The sequence below is a fragment of the Adiantum capillus-veneris genome, chromosome 13 (genome assembly GCF_014529385.1).
Source record: "Adiantum capillus-veneris isolate H3 chromosome 13, ASM1452938v2, whole genome shotgun sequence".
NCBI lineage: Eukaryota > Viridiplantae > Streptophyta > Polypodiopsida > Polypodiales > Pteridaceae > Adiantum > Adiantum capillus-veneris.
The window spans coordinates 19,284,969-19,292,484 of NC_140943.1; the positions used below are offsets into that span (position 1 = coordinate 19,284,969).

A 7,516-nucleotide genomic window follows, 5' to 3' on the forward strand; every position below is an offset into this window, starting at 1 on the left:
TCACACATGCGAACTAGCAAAATAGAGCGGTACCATTTCAATTGAAGTGATGCATCATCTTCTCTCTCACATTAACGTCTTGATCCCACATGATGGCTTTCCTTGCCCTTAATGCATCATCCCGCATGATGCATCATCCTCTATCTCACATTAATGTTTTGATCCCGCATGATGGCTTTCCTTGCCCTTTCTTCGCCTAGAAAACAAAGTATTTATTAGGGTTTTTTGGGTGTAACAACCAATTGAATACCACCAAAGACCTTATCTTTAAAGGCGGGTCCTCTGATAGCCCTGGCTATGCACTCAAGCTTGTCAAAAAAATTCCCCATCTATCATACCAATCTTGTCAATGATGAGGGCCTTGCAGTCTATCCAACATTTCCTTTCCTTCCTTTTTGAACTCACCTTATTTGCAAGATCTCTTTTTTCTACGATTTGTAAACCAATGCTAAAAAAAAATGCATTGTGTGTTGGAATTAGGGTTGCAGAGAAACCCACACAGCTTGGAGAAGACGAAGGAAGCTCTAGGCACACAATAGAGAATGTGTTACTTAGTGTGCAATGGAAAGATAGATAGCCCTAGAGTGATGTGCGTATATGCAATGGTCGGGGGAAAAAACCTCCTAAAGAGGGAAAAAATGCCCCGGAGGTCCTAGTGTGTTCACACACATCACTACCACATGTATATGGTAAAATATCCACCCTGGAGTGATGCGGTGAACGAGAGTTGACACATGAGTAAAGGGAAGTGTCATGCCCTGAGTACATGATCAGTCCACAAAGGGGAGTAAGCCCAAAGATTTGCCGAAAGCTTCAAGCTTCTCACGAGACAACGCCTTTGTGAAAAGATATGCAAGGTTGTCCTGTGTTGGCACATAAGCCAAGCTGATCTCTCCTGTTGAGAGCCTCTCCCTGACATAGTGGTAATGCACCTCAATGTGCTTTGCGCGAGCATGAAAAACTGGGTTCCTCGCAACTGCCAATGCGCTCTGACTGTCAGTGTAGATAGTGTTGGCAGTGTCCTATCTAACACCCAAATCAGCCATAAGGCGTCTGAGCCATACACACTCAACCATAGCTGTGAAGACTGCCCTGTACTCAGCCTCACAACTCGAAGTGGCCACAATAGGTTGCTTTGATATACATAAACTGCCAAGCATGAAATAAAAACCACTTGTGGACACTTGCGTGTCAAAACAACCAGCCCAATCTGAGTCCGAAAAAGCATGTAAGTCTGACGGCAATGATCCCCCCGTGGGATAAAACAAGCCAAGATGTAAAGTGCCACTAAGGTAGCGGAAAATGCTCTTGATAGCCTGCCAATGCTTAGACCCTGGGCTATGCATAAATCTGTTGAAGTGTGAGATTGCAAACTGAATATCTGGCCCCGTGTTGCATACATAAATGAGGCAGCCAACAACAGTTTGGTAAAGAGTGACATCAGCAGGATTTCCAACATCATGTATACTCAACTTCAAACCTGTTTCCATGGGAGTGGCAATAGGTTTGCAATCCTCAAGTCCAAACTTACATAGCAATGTCTCTATGTAACGTTTTTGACACAAGGCAATACCACCATCACACTGCTTAAACTGTATACCCAAGTAATGATGCAACAGCCCCAAATCTTTCACCTTGAAAGTAGCATTCAAATCAGCCTTAAATTCAGCAATATTTCTCTCATTTTGTCCGGTGATCAGCAAATCATCGACATAAAGAACCACAATGAGAAGTACATCACCCTCACCCTTTACATACAATGTGCTTTCTGTTGGACTATTACAAAAGCCTTGTTTAACCAAATGAGTGTCAGCTTTCTCATACCAAGAACGAGGAGATTGCTTCAACCCATACAAAGTCTTCTTACATCTACACACTTTGTCCTCTTGTCCTTTTATGACAAAACTGTGAGGCTGCATTACATAAACTTCCTAAAATATGTCACCATTCAAGAAAGCAGTAACAATGTCTGATTGATGTACATCCCAACCAAAATGAGCTGCCAATGCACATAAAAAACACAGAGTATTCATACGCCAAGTGGGAGCAAAAGTCTCTTCATAATCTATGCCTTTTTGTTGTGCATAACCCTTTGCAACAAGTTGAGCCTTATGGCGATCGATCTCACCATCCCGCTTGCATTTCAACTTGTAAACCCACTTTGTACCAATGGCCCTTTTGCCAGGAGGCAAATCACATAAAGTCCATGTGTCATTTTCTATAAGTGCATCATATTCTGATTGCATGGTAGCCATCCAATTTTCTGAATTCTGTGCTTCATCAAAACACAGAGGCTCCTGAACATCATGTAAGCTAGACATAGCCAAAGCATAACAATCTGATGCATAAGATGCATGGCGAGAGCCTGAACGAGTACGATTAGACAAAGGTGCATCCAATTTACTGTCACACAAAGTGTGCACCAACCATTTTGGCATACCTCTAGCCTGCTCATTTTCAGCATTAGTAATAGGCTGATCTGTAACATTTTCAGAAACCCCCATAGGTTGTACATTTTCCTCATTGGAAATTACATTTGTATTTCCACCATTGAAAAGATGCAACAAAGTGTCATAAATGTCCTGTGAGCTTACATTACTGTCTCTAGTACATGACAACAAGGGCTGAATAGAATCTTCCGCAAACACTACATCCTGTGAAACCAGAATACGCTTTGTTTGCGGATGATATAACCTATAACCTTGTTTGTGGATGATATAACCTGTAACCTTTGCTTTCAGCGGTATAACCAACAAAAATACATTTGACAGCCTTATCATCCAATTTTTTGCGTTGTGTTTGTGGCACCAAAACATATGCCAAATAGCCAAAAACACGCATGTGCTTAATAGAAGGCTTTCTATCATGCCATGCTTCATATGGAGTAATAGACTACAAAGCTTTTGTAGGACACCTGTTAAGTACATAAGTGGCACACATGATGGCCTCAAGCCAAAAAGAATGCGGCAAAGCTTGACTTTTGACCATACATCGTGCCATTTCCGTTAGTGACCTGTTTTTCCTCTCAGCAACACCATTTTGCTGAGGTGTATAAGGCACTGTACATTGGTGTTTTATCCCACGACTAGCCAGAAATGCATTAAATTCATGAGACATATACTCCCCCTCTCAATCGGAACGGAGGGTGACCATAGTACATTTCGAGACATTTTCAGCCATAGCCAAAAATTGTTTGAACCATATAAAAACTCCGGACTTCGCTTTAAACGGAAACACCCATGCATGCCTAGAGTAATCATCAATGAAAGTCAGGAAGTAAAGGTAATTGCCCAAGGATAGAGTTTGCATGGGCCCACAAACATCACTATGCACAAGCTGCAACCTGCATGTGACCCGAACTGAACCATCCTCTGGAAACTTCGCTGCATCTTACCCAAAATACAGCCCTCACAAACATGTTTGACAGGTTCTTCAAGAGACGGCAAAGAAGCAACCATACCAGATTTTTGCATGCAGTAAACTGGCAAAATTCAGATGACCAAAACGTGCATGCCAAAGTTTTGCATCTGAAATAGCCCTTGAATCTGCAACAGCATTTGCAAAATTTTGTCCACACTTGTCATACAAAGTGAGCTTATATAGCCCACGGAACAAAAGGCCAGATGCAACAATTTCATCACCAAAACTGAGATCATGAACTGTACATCTATCATCAACAAATTTGACTACAAGTCCAAGTCTAGCAAGTGTGGATACAGACAAGAGATTCTTCTTGATCCCAGGTACATAAAGTGCATCAACAAGTGTAAAGGAACTACCATTTGCAATAGTAAGCACAATCTTTCCAACTCCCTGAACCGGATAAGAGGCATTGTTGGCACAAGTGACTGAATTCCCATGAGGGACAGACTCAAGAGAGGTAAACAATTCATGATGTGAGATAATGTGCTTTGTAGCACCACTGTTGAAATACCACACATGTGAATCTGCAGCCAACTGACAAGCATGCATCATGGACAACAGGATTGTAAGTGCACTCTGCGCTAAAAGCCCATTCTGCATCAACATCATCAACACAGTCTCCTTTCACAGAAGACTCAACAATGGCTGCATTTGTAGTGGAACCGGCATTTGTAGTGGAACCACCCTCTTTCTTCTTAGCCTCTTTGGCCTTCACCTTAGGACACGACTTGATCAAGTGATCATTAGCTTTACAATAATGGAAACGCATCTTCTTTTTGCCCTTATCACCAGAATTTCTAGACAAATTGCTGCCAGCAGAAGCATTAGGAACAGAATTTTTGCCACTCGCAGTAGAACCATAAGAAGTGGATGCATTGTTGTTACCACCCTTTCTTTGAGAAGCAATAAAAGCCTGTTCAACTGCACGCTACCTAGTCCTGTTTTTTCTTGAAAGTGACTCTTGCAATAACAATGTGCATAATGCATCAAAACTTGACAACTTCTGGATTTCCTTGGGTCATAAGTTTCCAAGTACTAGGAAAAGTCTGGTAAGAATCTGGTAAGGTATCAAGAATAGTCTGCACAAGGGAACTGTCTGAAATGACTTCACCTGCAGAAATAAGTTGCTCATTGATATCCTTGACACTAGCAAGAAAAGTGTCCATATCATCTTACTCATGCATAATCTTTGACTCCAGCTCTTTACGCAGCAAAGCAATTTTAGCCTCATTGCGGCTTGCATAAAGACCTGTTAGAATATCCCAAGCCTGTTTTGCAGATTTTGCTGAACAAATGTGAGGAACAATGGTGCGCTTCACAGACAACACAATCAATGCATGAGCCTGCGCATCCTTTACATCCCAACGAGCTTGTTCTACCGGAGGCAAAACAACTCTAATAGCAGCAATCCTTGCAGCAAGACCTGCAACATCCTCAACATCGCCTACATCCTCACAACCAGGACGTACATCAATGCCCTGCACAATGTTCCAAACGCCCTTTGACACAAGAACATGTTGCATCATATAAGCGCACATAGGGTAGTTGTTCCCATCCATCCTGTCCTCAGCAGGAAACATCTTGAACACATCTGTGTTGTTGTCAGCCATGGTAGATGTTGCACCTGATGTGAAAACTGCCCAAAAATAGGAGAAACAGAGCGAGAGTGAAACGTGCTATATAGCACAAACCGTAGAAGACTATAAGGCACCTATTATGCAAAAAACGGCATCGACAAAAATTCTGCAAAAAATGATGAAATAGCCTATGCAGTAGTGCCTGTAGTGGAAACGGAGGTCGAAATGAGCCCAAATCATAAATCTAAGCAGATTGAGCTGTACGAGCTTACCAAAAAAATTTGTCGACCTGCGAATGCCTTCCAAATCTCACTGAAATCGGAGAAAGTGAGCAGGCGTGTGCTGGAGCAGCTGGCGACTAAGCCCGAGAGGATGCAACCTGCTCTGATACCAATTGTTGGAATTAGGGTTGCAGAGAAACGCACACAGCTTGGAGAAGATGAAGGAAGCTCTAGGCACACAATAGAGAGTGTGTTACTTGATGTGCAATGGAAATATAGATAGCCCTAGAGTGATGGGCGTATATACAATGCTCGGGGAAAAAACCTCCTAAAGAGGGAAAAAATGCCCCGGCGGTCCTAGTGTGTTCACACATATCACTACCATGTATATGGTAACATTGTGGTGCCTCCAATTGCACATCTAGCAAGACCTATAGAGGCGCTTACAAATGCAGATAATGAACCGTGCATGTTTTTCAATGTGCTCACAGCCTCATGTAGCAAGTAGCTTTTACCAGTGCCGGCAAAACCTGTGATAAAAATAGATTTCCAGAGGCTATAGCCAAGAGCACTTTTCTTTGCCGAGAAGACATTGAAAATTTGACCTAAGGCTTTTTTGTGGACAAAATCTTTGAGCCTATATGCATGGTAGCATCCATTTGTGTGTTTTGAACATGGGGAACATCCTTGTGTAGAGAATCAGAATGGACATGGCCAAAGATGCTTCCTGGTAAGGTCCTCTTTCTCACAGATCTCCATGCATCATCATTTCTTTTTGGAGTTGTATTCTCCAGTGTAGACTTTTTACACCTTCTTTGATTTTGACCTTCCCTTCTAGCTCTTACACGCGGTCGAAGTGAGCCATCATCATTCTTGCCTGCCAGCCAAAGCCATTGTTTTTCTATCCACTTCCATTGCTAGCCACCAAGACATCTGAAATATCATCTCCACTTTTATCAGAATCAGGTACGAACCCATCATGCTTTTGTTGTTGCTGATCTGCATCAAATCTAGACAGAGGTCCATTGATGTAAGCATTATCATCACCAAAACAAGGATATAACCAGTCTTGCTCTGCATGTCTTTAGCATTATAAGAGGATGTATAATCGGCACTTTTTCCATGGCTAACATCTTCCAGATCAATGACTTGCGGGGGTGTAAATGGCTTCCTTGTAGACTTGGGGAAAGGATTCAAAGTGACTCCTGAAAGAAATGATGTACGCTCTGAGAGAGGAGAAAAAACCGAGTGTGACTTTGCCGTACATGTCGGAGACTGGTAACGTGCCTGTGCACTGTGTGTGAGTCTTGAAAGACTGCAAACACACAACTAGACAGTCCTAGCAAGCTCAAAGAAACAATGGTGTATCACTCACCGCTTAATGCTTCTGTCGTGAATGATCCTCTGCTACGAAGAAGAAGGAGTCGTCGATGCCGCACTCAACCACCATACTCTCTCTCTCTCTCTCTCTCTCTCTCTCTCTCTCTCTCTCTCTCTCTCTCTCTCTCTCTCTCTCTCTCTCTCAAGCATACACACATACACACGTGAGAACACAAAGGAGAAGGAGAAAGAGAACGAGCAAGAGCACTTGTTAGCTTACACCTCCAAGAATGAGGATTTTTAGGTCAAATGGACCTTTTAAGAGTTTGACCCATTCACACATGGGCGCCCACAGTGGCCGGTCGTTGCAAAACTACTATAAAAATAAGATAAGTGGTGCGCTTCTCATCGGCGATCACCTACACACCTATACCGACAAGCACGGTCCATGACTCAATCAAATAAATAATATGTATCCGTCGAAGGTGATAGGGTGTCCTTAATGTAGATTCCGTCCTCGGAAGGTATTGAGATGAAGCCCTTTCGTCGAGGTGGAAGAGCATCCAAGATTGAATGTCCTTAGCCTTCTTCCTCACACTGCAAAATCAACCAAAATTAGCATAGTAATTGCATCCTCATAGACAATTAAAAAGAATATGTAGTTGTAGGCACACAAATTGATTGGTAATAGAATATTAAACAATTTATTAGCAGTAAAACATTAAACTGTAATATAATCAAACGCATAAGCAATTGTAAAGGTAAAAAAAATAAACAAGTATGGGGTCACTAATTTAATGGTCAAGAGGCACTAGAGGTCAACTATTAATACCATGGGCAAGCTTCTCCATTTTCTTTGGTCAATTCAGTTGTTTAATCGCGAGAGCAAAGTATTTCATGTTCGAGAGCTGACTAGAGGCTATACCTACAAGACCTTCTAGTTAAGTTATGATTAAAAAAATTGCTTATGAAATC

The 7,516-nt window shown here is 42.1% G+C and overlaps 1 pseudogene; it reads right to left on the bottom strand.

The window, feature by feature from the left end:
- Positions 1-215: 215 nt before the first annotated feature.
- On the bottom strand, positions 216-6,991 carry LOC147443670 (ATP-dependent DNA helicase RRM3-like; annotated as a pseudogene).
- Between the last annotated feature and the right edge of the window lie 525 nt (positions 6,992-7,516).